Raw genomic sequence first — 25,908 nt, 5'->3', positions numbered from 1 at the left:
TTATCTCCTTGAATATTTTCTCTGTTCCTACATCTCTCTCCTCTCCTTCTGGGATTCCTATAACTCTTATATTTCCTTTCCTCATGGAGTTAGATAGTTCCCGAAGTCTTTCTTTGGTCTTTTCCCTTCTTACTTCTCTTTCCTTTTCTGTTTTGGTTCTTTTTATTTCTGTGTCTTCAAGAGTACTTTTTCATTCTTCCATTTCATCTATTCTGCTTTCATTGCTTTTCCCAGAGTTCTTTCGTGCCTCCATTAATTCTTTGATCGCCTGCATTTCTTTTACTTCCCTCTTTAGGGACTCAATTTCATTCTTCTGATTGTTGATTATTTTTCCCCTTATCATTGTTTTCCTTTATGACTTCTGTCATTTTTTTTCATGGGAATTTTAAATTCTCTTTCTGGAAGGCTCAGAAGTTCTTCCAAGTTATTGTCGTTGCAATCTGGTGTGTGGTTTTCTTTTTGTGATGTGCTTTTTTCCTGAGGAGTTGCAAGGTTGCGTGTGGTTCTTCTACTCCCTAATGTCTGTTTTCTAATTTGCCATATACATTGGGACACTGTGTTGCTGGGAGTGGCCGGCATCTTGGGTGAACTTCTCCACTCCCCTCTGGCTCCTCCGGGAGCCATCTGTCGGTTTCAAGCAGTCTTTACTGAAGAAATGTTCCTGTTCTAAAATGCTGATGTGGGGACACACTCCCCTGCATGCCTGGTCTGCTCCGGCGGTGTGTTCCCGCTCCCCCTCTGGGCTCAGACTGCAGGCCAGAAGGGGTCTGACGTGGGCCAACTTCCCAGCTCAACTCTGGCTCCTCAGGGAGCCTTCTGCTGGTTTCAGGCAGTCTCTACGGAAGAAATGTCCCTGTTCTAACATGGCAATGTGGATGCATTCCCTGCGTGCCTGGTCTGCCTCGGCGGTGGGTTCCCACTCCCCCTCTGGGCTCAGACTGCAGGCCAGAAGGGGTCTGGCATGAGCTAACTTCCCAGCTCACCTCTGGCTCCTAGGGAACCTTCTGCTGGTTTCAGGAAGTCTTTACTTAAGAAATGTCCTTGTTCTAAAATGGCAATGTGGGAGGCACTCCCTGCACACTCGGTCTCAGGCCCACTCTTCTGCGCGCCCGGTCTGCCCCGGCCATGGGTGCCTGCTCCCCCTCTGGGATCCTTCTGCCAGTTTCAAGCAGTCTTTACTGAAGAAAGGTCCCTGTTCTATGGGGTGTTGGTGATTTTTTTTTCTGGTCGCTAGGTGGCGCCAGAGATCTCTCCTAGTGTCCTTGGGGAGCTGTTTTTTTTTTCACCCTGTGGGACTGGGAACAGAGTGGGAGTGGTGGGGAAAGCCTCAACGGCTTTGGGGTGCTGTGTCTGCTTTGTGCCCCACCGCTGTGGGGAACCCACACCCTGAATTTCATGCCCCGGTCTCCATTCCAAAGCCCTCAGGTCCAGGATGCAGGCTGTAGCCCAGTTCAGTGTCCACAGAAAAGGCGCCTTTTGCACCCCACTCCCGTGTCTGGGCGCCTGGTTTCTGATTACTCAGTGAGGGACATTCACCTCAGTGAGGGCCCCCACGCATCTCCCCACAAGCCTAGGTTGCAGGTGTTTGGACCTGGGCAGCCGCGATCTGCGTTTGCTTTTCAAGTGTGCCACATTTCTGCACAAGCTTACCAGCTGGCCTGGGGCTGTTTGTAGGTCTCTGGGAGTCTTTGTTTTTCTCTAATGGCGCCTGGAGCTGTTCGCTCACCTCTGCGGCGAATCCTGCAGGGTTCTCCACAGCTCCAGTTCACGGGGTGTGGTGGCTGAAATAGTTCCTTTCCACTCACAGTCCTGCTTGATGCATAGTTTGTTCTTGTTGGTTGTTTCAGTTTTTTTTTTTTTTAGTTTTTTTCCTCCTTTCTGTTGGTCGGAGAGTGCCGACTTTGCGGGTGGGGGAGTGTAGCAGGGTTCTGAGCTTTCCTCCCTTCTAGTCCTCTTTTATGGCAATTTTCTTCTTCAGGTAGTTTGCTGGAGTCGTCCGTTTATCTACCGTGTCCCAGTTCTCACTGGGACCTGCCGCTTTTCTTCCCTATTAACTTGTTTTTTAATGGGAGATCTTACTCGCAGTGTTTCCTCACCGCCATGTTGATCTGCCCCCATGGTTTTTTCTAAGAGCTCTTTAGTTACCATTTATCACACATAGGCATATCATACAACAGAAGTTTCATTCATAGGCCAAAATGAAGTTAAAAGGAAATATCAAATCAAGATTGAAAGCCTTTCTGTGTAAAAAAAATACTGCCAGAATATGCATGATTCTAGATGTTATTTCATGTCTCCTAATCTATGAAAGGAAAAAGATTGGTTAGAGCATGTCAGTCATCTCAGGGTTTCTTCAGAACTGTGCTACAGGCCAGAGGTGGGAGGGGTAAGAGGATTCACCAGAGACATAGTGGGAATAGAACAGGTAGATTGACAGAAATCCATTGCTGAGGGGAGCAGCAAGCAAATCAAGAAGCAAATCTCTCCAACTGTGACTGTGGAGGACATGGGCACAACAACCCTATTTTAGAATATCTGCTGCACCATGTAGATCAGCAACCTGGCTGGCCTGAGATCCAACTCGCTGTAATGGAAAGTCTTAGTGGATGAGCAGGCCAGGAGGCATCACCTTTGAGGGCTCCTGGGTGCTGCAGCTCAGTCTTCAGATTAAGGAAATGACACTGCACACTCTGATGGGAAACCGATTCTCTTGCCTGTCATGGCAACTAAACTATTCTTGTCAATTTTTACCTGCTTGTGGATGACTCTGCAGGTTTCTCCTCTGTATTGTTGCCACCTATTAATTCAGCCTTAAATTTTATGGCAAAGACAGGGAACTATACTGACTGTGGGGTGTGCCCTAGAGAGGACCCTGCTGTACAAGGAATTCCCCACTAGGCCTAATTAGCTTCTTTGGAGGAACTAAGTAATTTTTCAGCCTCCATGTTTGGGATGAAGGGACATCTCCCCATGGGACTACTGTTTCCCAGTATAAATAGGCACTATTAGTTCCTTCACCACTTAATGATCGCTGGCCTGGAACTGTTTCTCTCTCTGTGGATTCAGTACACATAGTAGGGGGTTACACTCATGTTTGCTTTCAAAATGCTTTGTGTGGACCTACTTCTCAACATTTAGGATGGCTATACCTCACCTTCTGTAAATATACACTCAAATGTAACTATCCCCGCCACAGCCTCAGTGTTATAAGCGCACAGCGCGCTGGGCACACACGGAGACACAGCACATGAGCACTATCCCTGTGACATTTCACTCTCTGGGGAAGCACTCACCTCAGTGCCACCAGCTCATTCACAAAGAGCACTTTCTGGTTCTCAACAGTTCCAGTGCTGGACAGAGGAATGCTGGATGGGGCGGGGCAGATATGGGGCTCTTGCTGAATCTTACTGGAAATATATGGGACATGGAGGAATAGATCAGGGAGGCTGACCCCACTTATTTCTCCTTTCCCAAATTCACTGTTCCCCAGCTTATTGTCTGTAATTATCTCTGCAATAGCCCCTGGCACATTCATAACTTAAATAGATCACACCCCCCTCCCACGTGTGCAAATGATTTTACCCTGACTATCTCAGAGAGAGAGAGACTTTGTCAAATAATTATGTGTCTGTCCCCCAGTTCTCTGGGAATTCATTTACAAAGGCATGGCCAGAGGGACCCCCACTATTGACATTTCATTAGAAAATGCAGGGCATTTTTTTTTCTTTTTGGCTGAAACTTATACAGTATCCTCCCTCAACACTGGAAAAGACACTATACCATTATAGCTGTCATGCCTTATGTCACTTTTCTCCACCATCCCAAACATCATCTTCAGGAAAAATCTCCAATTGAGGCTATTCCTGAACAATCTTTGAACAAGGATTCTTGAATAATCCTTGTCTTCCATATGTGAGAGGGAAATCAATATGCCCTCCTTTGAGATCTCTCCAACTGTGACTGTGGAGGACATGGGCACAACAACCCTATTTTAGAATATCCTGGCATTGGCCATACTACTGCCTGTGGTTTCTTTTGGTTTGAAGGAATTCCATGTCTGGGAAAATCAGTGCTAAATCTGACTGCTATGGTACAGCCAGGGTGGATGGCCATAGCACGTGCTACAGAGGCTGAACAACACTCTCCGAATTCCCTCGCCTCAGTGGTTATACAGAACCTTGGAGCTCTAGACCTGCTGATGGCTAAAGTCAGATGAGGCTGTGCCCTCATAAGTGAAACATGTTGTTTTTGGATTAAACTTCTAGTGAGGTAGAAGAAAACCTGGAGGTATTAAAGAGAAACATCTGTATTACAGACACAATTTAAAGACAGGCAGGACAAGGGCCTACAATCAATCTTTCCCTTTGTAGGAAATCAATTTCTGTCCTGGTTGCTCCCCTTGCTCATTTCCATACTAATCTTCTTTATTATTCTCTTGTGCGGACCCTGCGTCCTAAATGCCCTTGTCAGAATCATCTTCTCTCACCTGGAAGCCATCAGGTTCCAAATGGTCCATCAGATGGAGCCTGGTAGGACATCTCCACTGTCCTTCCTCTGAGGTCCTGGAGTGCATTGCCCTGCCATGGAGCCCTGACTGCTTCCCCACGTTGCCCTTTTTAAGCAGGAAGCAGTTAAAGAGCAGACTGACGCCCTTTGTCCTAACAGCAGTCAGGGGCTCCATCTGTAGAGGGGGGATGAGTGCCAGGGCAAGTTAGGGTTAATTGGGAAGCTTCAGGGACAATGCAGGCAGGGACTTTGGAGAGTTCAAGAGGCTTCTGAGAAAAGGGTAGAGAAATTCAGGAGGGCTAATGAGGGCAGTAAATTTTAAGGTTAATATTTAAAGCTAACTGGGACAGTACATTTTAAGATTCCTTGGACAGGGAGGATAAAAAGAGAAATTCTAAGATAAGAGCTGAGAAAATGGGCACTTCAGCCTGCAGGCATATAAACACTAGGAGAAAGAGCCAATCACAAAATAGGATGAGCAGGTTTTAAAATAGAGAAAATGGATTTTAAATATCTCCTAGACATGGGCATATAATGGTGTCTCTTGCCCCTTCTTGGCATCACTGCGTAGGAGTCCTTGCTCTTGTTCTTTTTCCTCAAAATAAACTTTATTTTCTTGAATAAGAAAATATTCAAGAAATATTGAATATCTCAATATTTTCTTGAATAAGAAAATAAAGAGTGGTTTCATGGGAATAGAAACTGTGGTGGTGCAAGGGTTAAATTAACAGCACACACCGGTTTCAATAGAAACCCCATTGGTGTTGGGGTAAATGTAGACCTGGCTGAGGATAATTCCTCCTCAGTAAAGAGGACTCCTGGGAATGCTAAACAAAATAGGGGGGACAGGAGCCATCTGTGTCCCTTTGATCTTCCCTGACAGCTTGCTAAGTCTGCTGAATTGCCTCCAGAGACCCATGGCCTTGACAGCCAAGTAAAGATGCCAGGTTCCTTGGTGGCATCCAGGCCTGGGGCTGTAGTGCTAGTTGTGGCCATGGGGGGCAGAGGGTCTTCTGTGCCAGGGCTGAGCTTTGCTGGGCCATGTGGTCACTGAGAGTCCATTGTGATGACCCCTGCTTCAGATACACCTTAACCTCCTGTGACCAGGGTCAGTCTGTGCAGTGTAGCTGCCTAGAGAGAAGAGGTTCCAAAGACTTCTCATTTCCGGCCAACTCTGTCCTTGTGCCAGGTGACCTACAAGGACCAGCTGTGTCTTAACATCACTCTCACCAGGCCCTGCCATTCTGGAGCTGTCGGTGGGAAAGGGGCATGTCAGAGCATGAAAGTGAAGATGTGAATGGTATGAGCTCGTGCCCTTCTGGAATCACAGGGTGTATGGAAAGGGAGGTCTGGGGTTCTCATGGAAGGGGTGTCTGGTGTCCTTGCTGATGACAGCAGGTGCCAGCCCTTCACAGGTTGGGGTCAGCATGTCAGGGAGAAAACACCACTACTGCAGACTTTCATGGGCAGAAGAGAGTTCCTTCAGAGGCAGTTAGTCAGTCAGTGTCACTACAGGGGACATGGGGGAAAAAGGGGAAAGGAAGGAGGAAGTAGGAGGGCAGGAGGGTGAGGATAATAGGAAAGGAGGAGGGAAGGGCCTACACCTGGGGCCTGAGAGACTGTCTTCTGTTCCATTCTGACAACACTGCCCTAATACTCATACCTTAATCTTAGTGCCTATCTCATAATGTGTGTGAGCCAACTGTCTGGATATAGTGGCATTTGTTCTGCAGCCTCAGGTCTCTCAGAGGCCAGGGATTTTGACCCAAATTCACCCCCATGGTTTAGGTTGAAGTTTGGACAAAGTGCCTGAGTTCTATCCTGTGAGGTATCCTGAGCAATGCCTGGAAGCTCTCCTATGTGGTCTCTGCACAGGGCAGATTACATCTGTGCTTTTCTTCCATAGTTCAGGAATGCAGAATATGCAAAAGAGAATGGCATCTGGTGAGGAAAAGGAGCTAGGGATTTATACTGGACCTCCCCAGTGGTGCAGTGATTGAGCACTGGGCTGCGAAGCTGCCCGCAGCCTCTGCAGGTCTGGTTCGATCCCTGGCTGCCGGAGAGGGTCCCACATGGTGTGCAGACCTCTCCTGCCGCGCCCACTGCACCCCTCAGCAGTGTACTTCATCACTCTACCTGTTCTGTTCCCCGCTCTGGCTCTGGTGAATTCTCTCACCCTCCCGCGTTTCTGACTGTACCCAGTGCATGTATAAATAAATAAATCTTTTTTTTTTTAAAAAAAAGAAGGAGCTAGGGATTTATATTGAAGGGAGATACGTTTTGATGTTTAAATATAGCCACGGAATCCACACCATTTAGTTGTGTTTGTTACTCAGTATCCAGGCCCTGACCACTTTGTGGTGAGCATGGCGTGTGTATGCTCTGGATGGGGATCGTGGGAGCCATTGTGGATTTTGTCTTCATCTGGGTAAAGATAAAGCCTTTGAGTCTCATTCATTTGAATAGGAAATATTTCTACTCTTTATGCCAGAAAATGGCAATATCTGAATTCACATTAATTTCAACTTCCTTGGGGAACAGACATTGCAACTAGGTAGGTGGGAAGTGAAACTGACAGTATGCCCAGGCTGGCGCCCACTCCTGTCTCAGCAGTGCTCCCCTACCTGTTCCCACACCTGTGTCTGCCAGACCACAAGTGCTGAGATAATATCACACACAACAGATGCTGTTCCCAGGAGGTTATTCTGATGGACCCCATGCTTGGAAACAGGGGATGCCTGAGGGAAAAAATACTTCAAGGACACAGAGCTTAAAGAAAGGAGGCCTGAATTCAGACAAGACCCTCATCTCAGGACCATTGTTACTTCCCAGACACCTGAGATGAGGCATGTTTTGGGTCAGCGTGAACATCAAGTATTTCTTGGGGGAATAAGGTCAATAGTATAGACTGGACTTTGTGGAGGTCAGACTGAAGGAAGCCAACAGGTAATGAATCCTTGTATGAGTGACCTCACATCCTATTGGTGGGCACCACAGTACATAGAACTCTGCCAACCAGGAAACCATATCCTAGCGACAGTGCTGGACCAGCTCAGTTGACTGGACACAGCAGATGTTGTTCTGCTGCTGGCACCTGAAACTTAGAGGCTCTAAATTCAGGAAAACCCAGAGTGTGAGGCTTGATGATTATTCCCATTGCTGGCTCAGCCATCTTGGCCACTCTCTCTGGCCATTTCACAGCAGGCAACCAAATGTAAAAGTCTCAGGCTGCCCAGGTAGTGAGAATACACCTGTAATCCTGCCTGAGCATCCCATACTCCTTTTCCCTCATCATATTTGTGTGTGTGTGTGTGTGTGTGTGTGTGTGTGTGTGTGTTGGGAGATGGTAAAGTTTGAGGGGAATTACAGAGGTAAGGCACAGGATGACATTTGTGAAAACCTGGTGGGTCAGCCATGTTTCTACCCAGCACATGACTGCCAGGATGAGAAAGTGACTGCAGGGAATAGACTCATGACCATGTGTTAATCTGGAGTCCTGGAGTTTCTCATGTCCTCCTAGCAGGATATCTTTGCAGCCTGCTCCTATGTGTCTCAACTGGGTGAAAGGGTTCCTGTATTGTGTGCCCTGTGGCATTACAGCCCCTGATACCTCTTCATCTGTCTACCTGGCAGTGTCTACATAGTTTTCCCCCAAGTTTTTATGTATCTACTGTCCAACATTCAATCCCAGTCCCCTAGATAATGGCCACTATTCCAAGGACCTCAACATTGCCCACAGCTGGACTCTGATAGAGCAGAATTACAGGGGCTCACTCAGGACTCTGGGGTGGCTGGGCTGGTACTAGAATTCACACTCAGATACTGGCTACTGAATGCCTCTTGGGCTTTCCCACACAAACACCCACAGAACCACACCCAACATAAACATAAGGACTCCCATAAATATAAATCCAGTATGTATGTAGAGATTTCCTCAGTAATAAAGACACCAGCAATAAAGACACTAATTTGCCATTATCACATTTTACGAAACATGTCAACTCAAAACTTATGATTGACAAAGTAGAAGTAGAAGTAGCAGGGGGTGGAGGAGAAACAGAACCCCCCAAATTGCTGGGTAGACATATAAATAGTCTTTAAATTTTCTTTTTCAGTGGTGAAAAGATGAAAGCATTTCCATTAAGATCTGGAACAAGACAAGGATGTCCACTCTCACCACTGCTTTTCAATATAATACTGGAAGTCCTAGCCAGAGCAATAAAACAAGAGAAAGACATACAAGGAATCCAAATAGGGAAGGAAGAAGTCAAGCTATCACTATTCACAGATGATATGATAATATACACACAGAAGCCCAGAAACTCCACAGAAAAACTAATTCAACTAATCAATCAATTTTGTAAAGTGGCAGGATACAAAATCAACATGCAAATTTCAGTAGCCTTCCTATACACAAACCATAAATTTGAAGAAGAAATCAAGAAAACTATCCCTTTAAAAAAAAAATCAAATAGGGTCTCCCTGGTGGCGTAGTGGTTGAGCACTGGGCTGCAAAGCTACCTTCAGCCTCTGCAGTGCTGGTTCGATTCGGGCTGTCAGCGAGGGTCCCACATGGTGTGCAGACCTCTCCTGCCACCCGCTGCTCCCCTCAGCAGTGTATTTCGTCAGTCTGCCTGTTCTGTTCCCCACTCTGTCTCTGGTGAAATCTCTCATCCTCCCGCGCATCTGGCCTGTATCCAGTGCTTGTATACATAAATAAATAAATCTTTAAAAAAAAGGGTCTCCCCGGTGGCGCAGCGGTTAAGCACCAGGCTGCGAAGCTGCCCGCAGCCTCTGCAGTGCCAGTTCGATCCCTGGCCGCCAGCAAGGGTCCCACATGGTGTGCAGACGTCTCCTGCCATGCCTGCTTCTCCCCTCAGCAGTGTACTTTGTCGGTCTGCCTGTTCTGCTCCCCACTCTGACTCTGGTGAACTCTCTCACCCTCCCACGCTTCTAACTGTACACAGTGCTTGTATAAAAAAATAAATAAATCTAAAAAAAATTAAAAAATCAAATACTTGGGATGAAACCTAAAAAAGAGGTAAAGGTCCTATACAAAGAAAACTATAAAACACTGTTAAAATAAACAGAAGACCCAAAGAAATGGAAAGACATCCCCCACTCATGGACTGGAAGAATTAATATTACAAAAATGGCCATCCTCCCAAAAGCAAAATACAGATTCAATGCTATTTTAGTAACAATTTCAATGACATTGTCAAAGAAATAGGACAATTATTGATGAAATTCATATGGCATCACCAAAAACCCCAATAGCCAAAGCTCTTCTGAAAAAAAAAAAAAAACAAGGGATGGAGGCATCACATTCCCAGATTTCAAACTATACTACAAAGCCATAATCATCAAAACTGCATGGTACTGGAACAAGAACAGACACACGGACCAATGGAATCAAATAGAAAATCCATAAATAAACCCACAAATTTATGGTTAACTAATCTTTGACAAAGGAGCAAAGAATATGCTCTGGAGCAAAGAAAGTTTGCTCAATAAATGGTGCTGGGAAAACTGGGTCACTACATACAAGAGAATGAAGATTGACTACTACCTCACACCATGCACAAAAACCAACACAAAATGGATTAAAGAACTAGACATAAGACCTGAAACCATAAAATATATAGAAGGAAATATAGGAGAAATACTACATGACATGCACCTCAAAGACATCTTTACAGACACATCACCCAAAGCAGTGATAGTGAAAGCAAAGAAAAACAGCTGGGACTACATCAAATTAAAGAGCTTCTGCACAGCAAAAGAGACAATAAACAAAACAAAGAAAAACCCCACCAACTGGGAGAACATTTTTGCACACAACACCAATGATAAAGGACTGATCCCAAAAATCTACAAAGAGCTGATGAGACTCAACAAAAACAAAGAAAATAATCCAGTCAAAAAATGGGCGAAAGAACTAAAAAGAAACTTATCTGAAGAGGAAATGAAAATGGCCAACAGGCATATGAAAAAATGTTCAACATCACTTGCAATCAGGGAAATACAAATCAAAACCACCATGAGATACCATCTTACACCAGTGAGAATGGCACATATTAAAAAAACTAGCAACAACAAATGTTGGCGAGGTTGTAGAGAAAAAGGAACTCTCCTGCACTGCTGGTGGGAGTGAAAACTGGTCCAACCACTATGGAAAGCTGTGTGGAGTTTTCTTGACCTACTAAACATAGAGCTTCCATATGATTCAGCAATTTCACTCCTAGGTATTTACCCAAAGGACACAGAAACATCAATTCCAAAGAGCACCTGCACCCCAATGTTTATAGCAGCACTATTTAAAATAGCTAAGCTTAGGAAACAACCCAAATGCCCAAAAATAGATGACTGGATCAAGAGGATGTGGTACTTTTACACCATGGAATATTACTCAGCATTCAAAAAAGATAAACACATGCAATTTGCAGCAACATGGATGGAGCTGAAAGGGATCATGCTCAGCGAAATAAGCCAGAAAGAAAAAGAAAAATACATGATGGTCTCACTCATAGCAGGAATCTAGAAAACTTAAATAAGGGACCAGGAAAAAGAATAACTATAAGAAAGAAATTATCAAAATCAACAAACAACTATGAACCAGGGACACTCTATGGCAGGTGGGCGGGTGGGGAAAGGAGGGATTGGGGTCAAAATAAAGTGGTTGTAATTGTAAGGGGAATATAAAAATAAAATTTAAATTGAAAAATTACAAAAAAAAAAAAAACAATTTCAATGATATTCTTCAAAGAAATAGAACAATTATTGATGAAATTCATATGGAATCACCAAAAAAACCCAATAGCCAAAGCTCTCCTGAAAAAAAGAAGGGAATGGCGGCATCACACTCCCAGATTTCAAACTATACCACAAGCCATAATCATCAAAACTGCATGGTACTGGAACAAGAACAGACACACGGACCAATGGAATCAAATAGAAAATCCATAAATAAACCCACAAATTTATAGTCAACTAATCTTTGACAAAGGAGCAAAGAATATGCTCTGGAGCAAAGAAAGTTTGCTCAACAAATGGTGCTGGGAAAACTGGGTTGCTACATGCAAGAGAATGAAGCTGACTACTACCTCACACCATGCACAAAAACCAACACAAAATGAATTAAAGAACTAAACATAAGACCTGAAACCATAAAATATATAGAAGGAAATATAGGAGAAATACTACATGACATGCACCTCAAAGATATCTTTACAGACACATCACCCAAAGCAGTGATAGTGAAGGCAAAGAAAAACAGCTGGGACTACATCAAATTAAATAGCTTCTGCACAGCAAAAGAGACAATAAACAAAACAAAGAAAAACCCCACCGACTGGCAGAACATTTTTGCACACAACACCAATGATAAAGGACTGATCCCAAAAATCTACAAAGAGTTGATGAGACTCAATAAAAACAAAGAAAATTATCCAATCAAAAAATGGGCAGAAGAACTAAAAAGAAACTTCTCTGAAGAGGAAATGCAAATGGCTAACAGGCATATGAAAAAATATTCACCATCACTTGCAATCATGGAAATGCAAATCAAAACTACACTGAGATACCATCTTACACCAGTGAGAATGGCGCATATTAAAAAAAAAAAAAACTATCAACAACAAATTTTGGCGAGGTTGTGGAGTAAAAGGAACTCTCCTGCATTGCTGATGTGAGTGAGAACTGGTCCAGCCACTATGGAGAGCTGTGTGGAGATTTCTTGACCTACTAAACATAGAGCTTCCATATGATCCAGCAATTCCACTCCTAAGTATTTACCCAAAGGACACTGAAACATCAATTCCAAAGAACACCTCACCCCTATGTTTATAGCAGCACTATTTACAATAGCTAAGCTATGGAAACAACCCAAATGCCCAAAAATGGATGACTGGGTCAAGAAAATGTGGTACATATACACAATGGAATATTACTGAGAAATCAAAAAAGATAAACTCACGCCATTTGCAGCAACATGGATGGAGCTGGGGAGGATCATGCTCAGCGAAATAAGTCAGAAAGAAAAAAAAAATACTGGATGGCCTCAGTCATAGCAGGAATTTAGAAAACCTAAATAAGGGACCAGGAAAATGACTAATTAATACAAAGTAAAAATCAAAATCAACAAGCAACTATAAACCAGAGACACACTGGGGTGGGAGGGGCAGGGAGAGGAAGGACTAGGTTCAAAATAAGGGCAGGGTGCAATTGTATGGGGAATAGAACCAAAATGAAAATGCATATATTGTGCAAAGATGGAAAGTGATGTAAGAATTACATAAAATAAAATATTTTTAAAAAGTGAACAATGATGTAAAAAATATATGAATTAAAATAAATAAATAAATAAATAAATTTCTCATCATTAGCCATCTGAAAACAAAAAAAAAATTCTTTCTCACCCAGGTCACAAATATTTTTCCTTGGAGCTCCACTGTTTCCCTTTAAGTCTACAGGCAATTCTAATGAATTGGATGTGTGGTGTGGAACTGTGTGGTCAAGGATCACTTATTGTAAAGAAAATTATTTTGCTACTGAGCTACAGTGGTGCTTATTATTACTGAATTGAGTATGGAAAATGGATTTGTTCCTGGACTTCCTTTTGTTCGATGAATCAAGGTTATTTTCTTATGGGGATAACACACTGTCTTGATTACCATAACTTTGCATCAAGTCTTGCTCTCTAGCAGTGTGTCTTCCCTTTGATTGTCAAGGACTTCCCACAGACCAAAGCCTAGAGGACAAATGACTTTGTGTGCTTTAACAACTTTCTTTTCCAAAATTCCCGCTAGTGGAGGAATTCAAAAACCACACATTACTAGGAAGCTGTTAAAAGGTGGCTTCTCAGATGAGCCCTCATAGCAACACAACCAAAGTGAAATGCTCACACATGGAGTCCCATGCCCACCCTGTGGCCAAAGGCTGAGGACACAGGCAGCAGAAGAGTCAGAGCACTTCCTGCAGAAGCCAGAGTCAGGTGATGTGCTGAGGGGACCTGTGCTCTGGAGCTGCCTCAGGGCCATCCCGCTTGGGCCTTGCAGAGGTGAACATGATAGTCCGGGGCTCAGTGGGGAGAGGCCAGGGGGTTCTCTGTAGAAGACACTCTGGCTTTTGCCTCCTGTAGAGCTGAGTGTTGTTAGACTCCCTGAAAGTGCCTCTCCTGCCCTCCACTTCAGCGCCCTCTACACAGCTGGCCTCTCGGTCCTTCTGGAGAGGCCTCAGAGAGGAGAGGTCAGGGTAGGGGGGAGCATGGGTGTAGGAAAAATGGTTTTCAGGCTTTTCTGCCCTCCCACCATTAGGACTGCCCCGCCTGATGGGGCACCTGCAGTGGTTACATTGTCGTGTTGTTCACTTCTGTGGGCCAAGGGAGGAGTATTGAGATAGTCATCAAGAGAAGCAGAAGCAGGAGAGAGGCAGGAGAAAGGAGAGAAAGAGGCCAGAGAACCCTAGAGTGAAGACTTGCCTGGGACCAGGAGTGACCCCCCTACCTCTGCCTCCAGGCCCTCTAGCACCCCTGACAGCCGTGTACCTGGTCACTGCTCTACATGTAACAGCTCAATAAAGGCCTAAGAAAGTCACACAGGGCTCCAGGACTCCTTCTTTACCTGTCTGCCGGATCAGAAAACCTGCTCTGTGCCCATCCTGCCACTACAATTGGCATTGTAGGATGTTATAGAATTGGATAGTAGCCCTTTGGGGAAGATAGCAAGACTGCAACCATTTTGAGAAATAACTGCCATCTCAAAAGGGCACAGCTTGGTTTCGTTTCTGGGCAGAAACCACAACATAAGGAAAAACAAAACCTAGCTGGCACCATGAGAGCTATCCAATCAGGTTGGACCCTGCCCCAGGTGTGAAAAGTCCCCGCATCCTGTCAAGAAAGTACAAAAACAGCTGGTTGCTCTGGGAGGGGGTCCCTCTCTCAATCTGATGAGTCTGCTGCGTCAGTACACCAGGCAGAGTCGGATCCTAGCTTAAGCTAGCAATAAAGCCTTTTGCTTTTGCATCTCTGGCTTCATGTGGTTTTTTGGAACCTTGGATGGAGTTAAGGCGCCAACTCCTAACAGCGTAAGTCAACAGGATGTTCCGATGCAGACGGGTATGGAGTCCCCTCAGGAGGGACTGAGGAGTAGCAGACTGTGTTTGCCTGTGACAACGCTGGATATGCCATGGCAGGAAATGACCAAGGTCCAGGAGCTGCAGGAAGAGCTAAGGATGCTGCAGGAGCACAAGTGGACAAGGTCCGGGAGCTGCAGGACAAGACCTCAAGTGGAGGAGGACATGGCCCGCGAGGACCAGCCCAAAACCCCTGAGGCAGCAGAAATATTGGGGAAGAAAGGACCACGATTCTGAGCTCTCCCAGTGGTGATGTAGGAAAATACTAATGTACATGGACTTGGACTTACAATCCCGCCAGAAGGTGAAGGAAATTTTGTAGGGTAATGTTATGTTTTGGGGACTGTAGGGTAAGGTAAAAGGTATCAGGCTTTTCTGCCCTCCCGCCATCAGGATAGATGAGGGAGCCCTGTGATCCTGGGTGCATGCCTGATGGCGGGCACCTGAAGTGGGTCCACCTGAGCTAAGAGACTGATTTATAAGGGTGGTGCAGCAGAGTGCGGTGTGGTGGTAGTGCAGTGTCGAGGGTGGAGGAGTGGAGTGTATGGAGGAGAACGACGACTATAAACCACGGCGAAGAGCATGTGGCTGCTAGAACCATTCATAAACCTGCTCGGAATGGGTTGGTTGCTTTAAAGGGACCTTGGAGGAAGATGGTATTGTTTGTTAAAGGAGATGGGACTCTGGGGGTGGCCAGTGGGTCTTGATGGCCAAAAGCAGCCTGTATACTGCCCAGCAGCTAGGCAGAGGAAAGATGCCAACTTAGAAAGGCAAAAACTGGTGCTGGGATTGGGAAGCCCTGGCTAAAGAAGGCCAGCAAATATCTTAAATAAATCACCTGTGGGTGATGCCCTGCTCATTACTGAATGAGGGTGAGGAGCTGAGGAACCTGTCCTTGGGGGATGGATGGGGAATGTGGCTAGTGGTGGAGCCCAAGCCGAAGAGGGGTCCCAAGAGAGGCCACATGTGGAGCTTGTATCCACGGATTCCCTACCCATGTGCTTGTGCAATGGGTCGGCCTGAGTGCAGGAGTCTGCGTGTTGCATCGGTGGCTATGAAAGCCGAGTGTTTGAGTGACCACAGACAGAAACCCTGAGGATTGGGCGATTACCCCCAAAGTACAGAATCGCCAATCCAACAGTGAGAGCATCCTGGGGGTGGATGAGGTGTGTGGCTTGTGGCCACGACCACAGCCAGAGAAGGCCAAGAAGCCAGAGGGCTCCTGACATGTGACGGCAGATGCCTGAGTGATTCCCCCCTCCTATGAGCAGTGCCTTCTGTAGCAGAAGTGGTGGATCATCTGCTGGTGCCAATAATTGTCTTTTGCCATTTGGTTGGTGCCCTGCCTGGAATTTTTTGTGCTCTACTGTATTGTTTCATGACTATGTATTGTATTTTCTTTTGTAGGCCATGGCTGCTGTGTTTATGTTTGTTAAGGGACAATTGTATATACTTATATATAGATTGTATGGCAGAAAACCCTGAGGGGGTGCATTGTAGGATAAATGGTTTTCAGGCTTTTCTGCCCTCCCACCATTAGGATTGCCCTGCCTAATGGGGGCCTGCAGTTATTAAATTGTATTGATTATTTACTATGGGTCATAGGAGGATTATTGAGATAGTCATCAAGAGAAGCAGGAGAGAGGCAGGAGAAAGGAGAGAAAGAGACCAGAGAAACCCAGAGTGAAGACTTGCCTGGGGCCTGGAAGCTTGATGGCCTCCTGGCCCCTGGCATCCCTGATTGCAGTGTACCTGGTCACTGCTTTATGTGTAACAGCTCAATAAAGGCCTAAGAAAGCCACACAGGGCTCCAGAACTCCTCCTTTATCCATCTTCCGGATCAGAAAACCTGCTCTGGGCCCATCCTGCCACTACAGTGGGCTTCTGTCTGGTTTAGCTTGCACAACCTGAATCTGGCAGGAGCATCCATGCACTTTATGGCTGGAAAGCACATCTGTGTGTGGACAGAGAAGCAGTCCCTTCAAGTATGCATGGAAATCACAATTGGAGGAGGAAGGAAAAGAAAAACATTTAAAAAGATTGGAAAATGTTTTACAGGCTCTCTTTATGCACTCTCTGCACTTTAAGTTCATAAGCACACACTGAATTCTTAGCTAGTCTTGAAAACTACCTTCAACTTTGCTTTTTTTTTTTTTTTGAGCCTCCAGAGCAACCTTTCTAAATCCTCAATCTCTTTGTGTAACTTTTCATTTTCCTGCTGACATTGTTCTCCTGCAGGAAGCAGCTGTTTCTTTGTGCTCCCTCAGCACGGCCTGGCCCTGGGCAGGCAGGTGCAGGACACCCCTCCGCTTCCTTCTCCTGAACCCCAATCTTGACCAAAGGCATTTTTTGGAACCAATGTTGAGACAAATTTGTATTTTCTAGGGTTCTTCACACAAAGTACAAATCAGAGCTTCATGGTCTCCTGTGGAGTGGCCACAAATAGACATCTTTGGAGGTACACTAGAAAATTGGCCTTTCTGAGTTGGGAAAGCTCCTCGGTTACACAAGGGAACACTCTGTAGTTTGTTTTCCAGGAATTTTCAGCAGCAGCTGCATAAACACCAGCACTAGCAGAAAAGGCACAGTTTGCTCCTTCTCCTTGGAAGTTGCAGCCACGAGGGCTGCCAGGGAGCAGCGAGGGCAAGGCTGCGCTTTCAGGCAGCTTCACGGGAACTACATTTGGACATAAATTCCATTCTGTGCAAGTTAAAGTGGACAGTTAGTAGAGTGTGGGGCATCTCCCAGTCTCTGCCTTTGGTGGCAAGTGGACAGCAAATTCCCTTCCACAGTCTGTTCTGCCATCCCCGAGGCATCGCAGTCTGAGAGTCCAGCACCGCTCCCCTTGAAACTGCTACCTGTTTCTGTGCCTGTGCAGAGGGTAGAGAGTCCTCAGGTGGCAGCAGTGAGTGGAGAAGCAGCCCCTCTTTTTTAAACTGAAGCAACAATGCATGGACTGGACTGTTTCAGGGCTGCAGTGGGTCTGATCAGGGTCAGCGGGCCTGTCCCTGCAGACATCCTATCCTCAAGCCTTCTGCTGGCTTCCGATGAAGGGGCTTGGTGCAGGACAGCAGGTGAGCAGGTCAAGAGCTGAGTCCACAGGAAGATGGCCCTGCTCTGGGTCCACGACAGGACACCGTGACCAGGCCTTCCCCTGGGATGGGGACTTGCTTCCTAATTTTGGGGTGCCACTGTAGTGTTGTAATCTCTGACCTACATGATTGTCTGTTTCTCTGAAGGGACATGGGCCTCTAAGGGCCTCTGTTCTACCCATTGCTCACATCACCCCTTTCTATTTTTAAAATAACTATTAAACAATTTTATAAGGTAGACAGAGATTTCATAAGTTATACTGTATTAATTAAACAGTTGGGGTAGGGTATAGAAAGATACTCAGAATGGATAGGCCAGATAATAAATTCATAATTTTAATAGACAATGGGCAATAAGTAATGATAAATAATAAACATGATGGATTATTAAAGATATTCAAACCTTGAGAAATATAAGTATAAACTGAGAATAAAAGTAATAATTACTATCAATAAAATAGCTGCATTGTATGAATAAGCGACCTATGAACATCATCTTTAACAGTCAAAAAGGAGAAATTTTAAGTAAAGTGGTATAGTACTATTCAGTTTTTTCTTCCTAAAGAAATTGGTTTTCATAAATAATCCGGGGGGGGTTATGTGGTGCTAAAAAAATTTCCTTCAACATAAGATATGATTATGAATCCCATAAAAAAGTAAAGCATAGGTCAAAACTGTATGAGTTTTGAAAATTTATCACAAAAATTCCAAAGACCAACTTACTTGATGCTAAGTTGTCTGATCTCATTTTCTGCCACTGGAGCCCCAGCTAAAGCTTATCTTTTGAGTGCTGCTGCATGACACCGACTGTGTGTTTTTTTCCACTTTTCTGTACTCACTTTCACTTCCTCTGCCTTCAGTACTTCTGCAGAGAGCTCAAATGTGCTTTACCCCCCAGGGAGAAATTGGCTTAAAAGGAACTGAAATCAATAATGAGAAAGCTACACCTGTGATGCCATGTTCATCTGTCTTACTATAACATGTTAAATCATCAATAATCTTGCTTGCTTCAGTTGCAAAATAAAATGCTGAATGCTGACATAAAAATAAGTTCTAAAAAACATTTTGTTTCATAAATCAAACAGGTCAAATATCTTAAAAAGAAAGCTGAAGTTACACAATGGAATGTTACTCAGCAATCAAAAAAGATGAACTCATGCAATTTGCAGCAACATGGATGGAGCTGGAAGGGATCATGCTCAGCGAAATAAGACAGAAAGAAGAAGAAAAATACAGGATGATCTCACTTATACCAGGAATTTAGAAAACCTAAATAAGGGACCAGGTAAAAGACTAATCATAATAAAGCAAAAATCAAAATCACCTATGAACCAGAGACTCACTATAGCGGGGAAGAAGGGAGTAAGATCAAAACAAGGGGGGGAGGATTGTATGGGGACTATAAACAAGATGAAAATGCATACATTGTACAAAAATGAAAAATAATATGAAAAATAAATAAAATTTTAAAAAAAGTTAAAAAAAGGAAAATTGGAGTCAAGGCAACACATGGAGACAAGCCTTGATGCTATGGTCAGTGCCTGAGAAGTCCTGGTTCCAGCATCCAGACTGCAAAGGTGCACTAAGCCACCACACCACTACTTGAAAGGGATGCCAGGACATCGCTGTGGTAATGGACTGTTATGTATCCGGAATTAGGGGCCCCTTTCCCACTTGGACTGCCCAGACCCAAGCTCAGCCTCCCACGAAGCCGGGCTTTCTCCCAGGATACCGAGATTGCAAAGCCCACAAGGTCAAGACCTGGTGTGCTTGGCAACTTGTGTTCCCCACCCCACACATGGCGACCCCCCCACATCCATCCTGTCTGGTGAGGGCACCGATTCTTCTCCCCTATTCCCCAGGAAAAGGGGAGTGGGCCAGAGTAGGCCTGGCAAAACCAGTGCACCAGGACAAGCCTCTCTCCTTCCAAGCAGAGGAGCGGCATGTGGTCTGATTCAGGTCCCTGCAAGGCCATGAAGGCGAGATGGTGACACCCAGCAAGCTGCCATCACCCATTCATCCCCTGTGCTTACTTTTTATCAACAGATGCGCTCCAAAACTGAGAATATTGGGGCCTCCCTTGTGGCCTAGGCATTAAGTCTCAATGCTACCACTGCAACTTAACCCACCGCAAAGGCCTAAGTTCAATACCCTGCCAAGAAGCTGACCCATATGGCTTAGCAGACTCGTCCTGTCTCTCCCGCTACTCCACTCAGCAGTGTAGTTCAGTAGACCCACCTGTTCTGCTCCCAACTATGTCTCTGGTGATTCCTCTCACCAAATCCCTGTATCTCTGGCCTACACCCCCTTTCATTTATACAAAAATAAATAAAATCTTAAAAAAAACCCTGAAAATATTGCCCAACAGGAGTTTGTAAATTTCAATAAAAATAACCACTAATAGTTGGAGCAGGAAGGAGAGGATCCAAAGGGTCACTCCTTAGCCCTTTTGTGATAAAGTGACTTAGTAGCAGGGCCAATAAGAAATAATCATTCTATTGGTCTATTAAATATCTGGTGCTTATATTTCAATCTACTTAAAATACAACAGGATGTTCATTTCATTTACCCTATGCTCTCCTGCCACATAACAAAGAGGGAGCAACACAAGACACAGTTCTGAGCTGCTGAGAACAATTCCATTTCCTTCCTGTTAGCTGAGTGTTTTTCTTGTTGTCCCTTGATACCACATTCAATTATCAGAAAAAAAAAATTCAAACAGATTTGTGCTATAATTCAGTCCCTCCTGTAGCAACATAAGATCTACAGATCAAGGAAGCCAAGAACTGCATTTAGAGAAAGTGGTTTCATTACTGGGTGGGACTGTGAGACTTAGCCACTGTTCCTTCATCTTGTGTATAACCACCATTTTAGTATTTCAAGTTTTGCTTACTCAAGACTAACTAGTCTGCATTCCAAAGAAGGTTTCGACACCCACCCAACTCTGGTCTTATCTTGGATGGCCAGCCACAGCGGAGCCGAGCAATTCGGGCCACTAATGGGGTCAAACTAGCCATAAAATAGAGCTGCATCTTGGTGTGACCAATCAGCTCAAAAACTGAAACTGTGCACCCACCGTTGTTAGGAAATGCACCCATGTAACCAATGAATAGTTGCCAACATGATTTAATTTTTAGAAGTTTGCTTGTAACCCTATAAAAGATCCCTGTTCCCTTTGTTCAGGGCTCTCAACCTCTGCTGTTGCATCCGTGCATGTCGTGAGCACTGACTCGAGCCCATAATAAACTCCTTTGTGTTCTTGCATTGGCTGTCTGTGTGTCCTTGGGGCTGCACTGGTTGACAGTGGGCACAACAGGACCAGATATACTCCACGGGGGAGGGGAAGGAAGAAGGAGCAAAATGGGAGGAAAGAGCAAAAGGAGCGCTGGTGATGGCGCATGGGGGAATTGGTGGTGGGGATTATGTTGAGACCACATCTGAGAAGAGAAAGTACACACTGTACAAAAAAGAAGAATTCTTCCATATATATTTAAATATATGAAATATTGGGTGAGACCAAAAAAAGAAATGTTAACAGGTAGAGAGGTGGTTTCTGCCCCTAGGGGGGTGGAAATGAAGGGGCAAGCCAATACTGATAGATTAAGAGCTGTCTCTCAGGAGCTAAGTTATGCTCTTGCCAGAGGGCAGGAGCAAGAAAACACTGCATGAAAAAGTACAAGTAACATTTAAGCATACATGCATGCACACGCTGACAGAGTGCAAGCAACGGACTGGCTATAGACAAATATTTTCTTTCAGTGTTTCTGAAAAGGGAGTATATTTAACCTTTTCACTCTTTATGATAAAATATTATACAAATTTGAGATCTATGATTTCATATCTGATAAATTTCAGCTGCCCATTAGCTTTTCTGGTGTGTATCATACTCATTTATAAGAGGAGGTACAGAGCTAAAGAGAAAATGCAAAATTAAAAATATGGTACATTCTGTTGATTTAGTAATAGTAAACCTAAATCTGTTGATTTAGTAAACCTAAATTGTAAGTTTTAGGTTAAATGTATCCAAAGCACACCTTTTTAACTAAACCTATGCAAGCTTAACTCACTTGATACTCTGGGCTGCTTAGGTGTTCTGTGAGTGGTCGACCTATGTGCTGTAGGGAATATGACAGCGCCTCTGGTCTCCACCCACGAGGCACCAGAAGCCCTCCCCATCCCCAGATGTGTCTGGACAAGTCAAATGCCTGGGAAGGGGCGAGAGGCAGAGCCAGCCCCATTTAGAATCACCATTGCATTCTGTGTTACTGGCTGTTTTCTTCCTGTTCATTCAATTACAGATCACATAGACATAATTACAGAAAACCATAAAAAAAACCTTCTTATACTGTAGGAACTATTTCAACAATAATCAGAGATAATAAAGGAGCTCATATTTTTCTGCTAATGTGGCCCTACCATTGGCCAACTGCCATGTCTTCTAATGGGTCACCTCCATCTCCACTAAAGGCAGCTTTCTGTAACAGAGAATGCTGCATCTGAAAATGCCTTCCGCAACCATTTAGTGAAACTAGAAAGTAGCAATTAAAACCTTATAGCCTAAGGAAAATCTACCAATGCAATTGAAAGAGGAAAAAATAATTTCAATAGACGTTGAAAACATTTCTAATAACTATAACACCCTTACATAACAACTAAGTCACTTAATTTTTAAAGAGATTATTTTTCCAACTTAGGAATTTTTATAAAATAAAAATAAACAACCTATGTTAAATCTAAAAATTGGAGTGATGACATTCTGCAAAATACTAATTAAAGCTCTCATTAACTTCCCAATCATCAACTACTAGTCTTAATTGTTACTCTGATCCATGTTTTTTCTGTGTGTTATTCTACCTTAAGGATAGCACCAGGACTAAGTACCACATGGTAGAATCTAAAAACCTCATGATAGATAAACAAATATTAGATAAATGAATGATTAACTTCTCCCAGATTAATCAGAAAATCATTCTTCTAAAACATACGTAGCAGCAAACCTAGACATAGACCTCAGCAAGCTCCAGGGTGGGTCCTGGAAGTAGCCCATCAGTGGTAGGCCACCTCAGGACTCAGCATGTCAGGAGAGCCTTGGAAGCAGACCTGCCACAGCAGGCCCCATGGACCTCAGGGAGTCCCAAGAAGAGTTCTGGAAGCAGCCCAAACCAGTAGTTCCTTCAGCAGTGGAGCAAGCCCTGCCAAGAGAAGCAGATGTGGTAGGTGTCATGAGAGGAAACTGTAAGCCTGGGGCTCATGAGCTGTAATTCCTGCAGCAGTGACATAGAAGGCCACTTTTTGGACCAACAGTCTCTCAGAGAGGAGAGGTATGATTATCCCCTGGTCTGTACAGACCAATGTAGACTTCAACAGAGTGGAAGCTGAGGAGAAGCATACTACACTGAAAAGGAGGTGGATGGGGGGGTGTTGGAGTTTGGGACACTGGTGACAGAGCAGTCAGATCAGCCACAGGTTCAGGGGAGAGGGGAGTAGAGGTTACAGGGAGACTGCACTGTGCTGTGTGGTATCCAGCTGGTCCACCCTCACCAAGGACAAGCAGCTATGAATTACATGGAAAGGACAGGCATGATTGCCCTATGGCTGATGAATAGACAACATAGAAGCAGCCCTCTGTGCTAGTGGAGTGGGGTGGGGTCACCGGCTCTCTGGACATAAAGAGGTCAAAAAAGGCATAAATATATAAAACAAAAGGCTAGAAATATTAAAAAAAAATAAGAAAACAGGGAGACCACAGGTAGCAAATTGGGTGGACAAAAATATTATAACACATGGGGCCTCCCCAATGGCACAGTGGGTTGACTGCAATGCTGTGAAGCTGTCCACAGCCTCTGCAACGTGGGTTCCATTCCTGGCTGGCCAGGGAGATACCCACATGGCACGGCAGACCTCTGCTGTCTCGCCCACTCTTCCTCTTAACAGTGCTTTCGGTCCTTCTGCCTGTTCTGCTCCCTGCTCTGTCTCTGGTGAATCCTCTCACCACCCCCATGCCACTGGCCTATACCCCAGCTCTTGTATAAATAAATAAATCTTTAAAAATATATATAACACAGGACCTCAAGAGAGCATGACATCACAAGGTAAGAACAACTCTCCAGAATCCAAATGCAAAAAGATGGAAGATTATATTTCCCAATCAGATTGTGTACAGAACTGCTATAAATAAAGAAACTCATAGATGGAAGAAAACTCAGAAAGGCTTAATGAGGAAATCAATGAACAAATTAAAATGTATTTGGAGACAAGTGAAGATAAAGACATGACCTACCAGAATCCATGGGATGCAGCCAAAGCAGCACTAAGAAGAAGGTATAAAGCAATACTGGCCCACACCAAAAAACTTACAAGAAAGAACTCAAATAAATAATCTATTATTACTCCTTAAGGAACAGAAACAAGTAAAACAAATGTTACCAAAAGTCAGGGAAAGAAGGAAATAAAAATTAGACCAGAAACAAATAAAACAGAAGTCAAAAAGACAATTGAAAGGATCAATGAAATCAAAAGATGGCTTTTTGAAAAAAATAAATGAAATGGACCAAACTCTAGTTAGACTAAGAAGGAAAGGGAAAAAAAACTCTAATAAACAGAATTAGAAATGAAAATGAAGTTCACACAGACACCTCAGAAATACAGAGTCTCATAAAAGACTACTTTGAATATCTTTATGCCAAGAAATTGGAAAACCTGGGAGATGTGGAAAAGTCTTAGAAGCAATAACCTCCCAATACTGAAACAGGGAGAAGCAGAGAACCTGAAGCATACTTAATATAAGGGCATTGAATCAGAAATCAAAAGTAACCCAGGAAACAAAAGCCCAGGACCAGACAGTTTTACTAACCAGTTCTACCAAACCTTCAAGAAGGAACTAATACCTATCCCTCTCAAACTCTTCCAGAAACTAAGGGAAAGGGGATGCTCCCAAGCACATTTTATGAAGCAAACATTACTGTTACTGAAAGCAGACAAGGACATTGCACAAAAAAGAAAATTACAGAGCAATATTCCTGATAAACACAGAGGCAAAAATCTTCAACAAAATCTTAGCAAACTGAATTCAACAAAAGAGTCATACATCATAACAAAGTAAGATTTATTCCAGCAATGCAAGGAGGGTTCACCATACACAAATCAGTGTATGGGGTTGTTGGAAAATTCATGATGTATTTTTTCCATGTTTTTCAAACAAGAATGTGTCATGACTTTTCCAACAACCCAATAATTCAGCATATTAACCTACGGCAAGATAAAAATCAGAGGAGTGTGTTAACAGATGCAGATAAGGTATTTGACAAGGTGCAGCATGCATTATTGAGAAAAATTCCTAGTAAAATGGGAATAGAGGGAACTTACCTCAACACAGCGAAGGTCATCTATGCCCAACCCACAGCTAGCATCATACTCAATGGTGAGAAACTGAAAGCTTTTTCTCTCAGATCAGGTACATGACAAGGATGTCCACTCTCAGCACTACTGTTCAATATAGAATTGGAAATCCTAGATAGTACAGTTAGGCAAAAGAAAGATATAAAAGCAATACAAATGGGAAAGGAATTGAAACTACCACTATTTATAGATGACATGATTATATGCATGTCTAAAGATGACATGAAAAAAAAAACAATAAATTAGTCCAGTAATGTGGTAGGCTACAAAATCAATACAAGTCTGTTGTATTTCTATATGTAAAAAATGAGCAAGAAGAGAAAGAAATCAAGAAAATAATCCCATTTACCAATGCATCAGAAAGTATTAAATACCTAGGAATAAACCTGCAAAGGTTTATTATTAAAGGTTTATTATTAAAATGTCAACGATACCCAAAGCAATCTAAAGATTCAAAAAAATCCCGGTCAAAATTTCAATGGAATTCTTCCAAGAAATAGAGCAAAATTTGTGAAATTTATATGGAACCACAAAAATCCTGAATAGTCAAAGCAATCTTGACAAAAAAGAAGAGGAATACGGGAATCACACTCTTAGACTTCAAACTATGCAACAAGGCTATAATAAAAATTATGGTATTGGATTAAAATGACCAATGGAATGGAATTGAGAGGGTAGAGATAAGCCCAGGTTCATATGGACAAAAGAAACCAAGGGCAAGGAAAGTCTCTTCAACAAATGGTGCTGGGCAAACAGGACAGCCAGGTGCAGAAAAATGAAA

The 25,908-nt window shown here is 43.8% G+C and overlaps 1 pseudogene; it reads right to left on the bottom strand.

The window, feature by feature from the left end:
• Positions 1-25,908, bottom strand: part of LOC119250969 (TIMELESS-interacting protein-like) — a 48,037-nt pseudogene that overhangs the window by 5,629 nt on the left and 16,500 nt on the right.

The sequence above is a fragment of the Talpa occidentalis genome, unplaced genomic scaffold (assembly GCF_014898055.3).
Source record: "Talpa occidentalis isolate TD23 unplaced genomic scaffold, MPIMG_talOcc4v2.1 talOcc4.19, whole genome shotgun sequence".
In the NCBI taxonomy this organism is placed as follows: Eukaryota; Metazoa; Chordata; class Mammalia; order Eulipotyphla; family Talpidae; genus Talpa; species Talpa occidentalis.
Note: the sequence above shows the minus strand (reverse complement) of the source record. Positions and strands in the feature narration are given on the sequence as shown.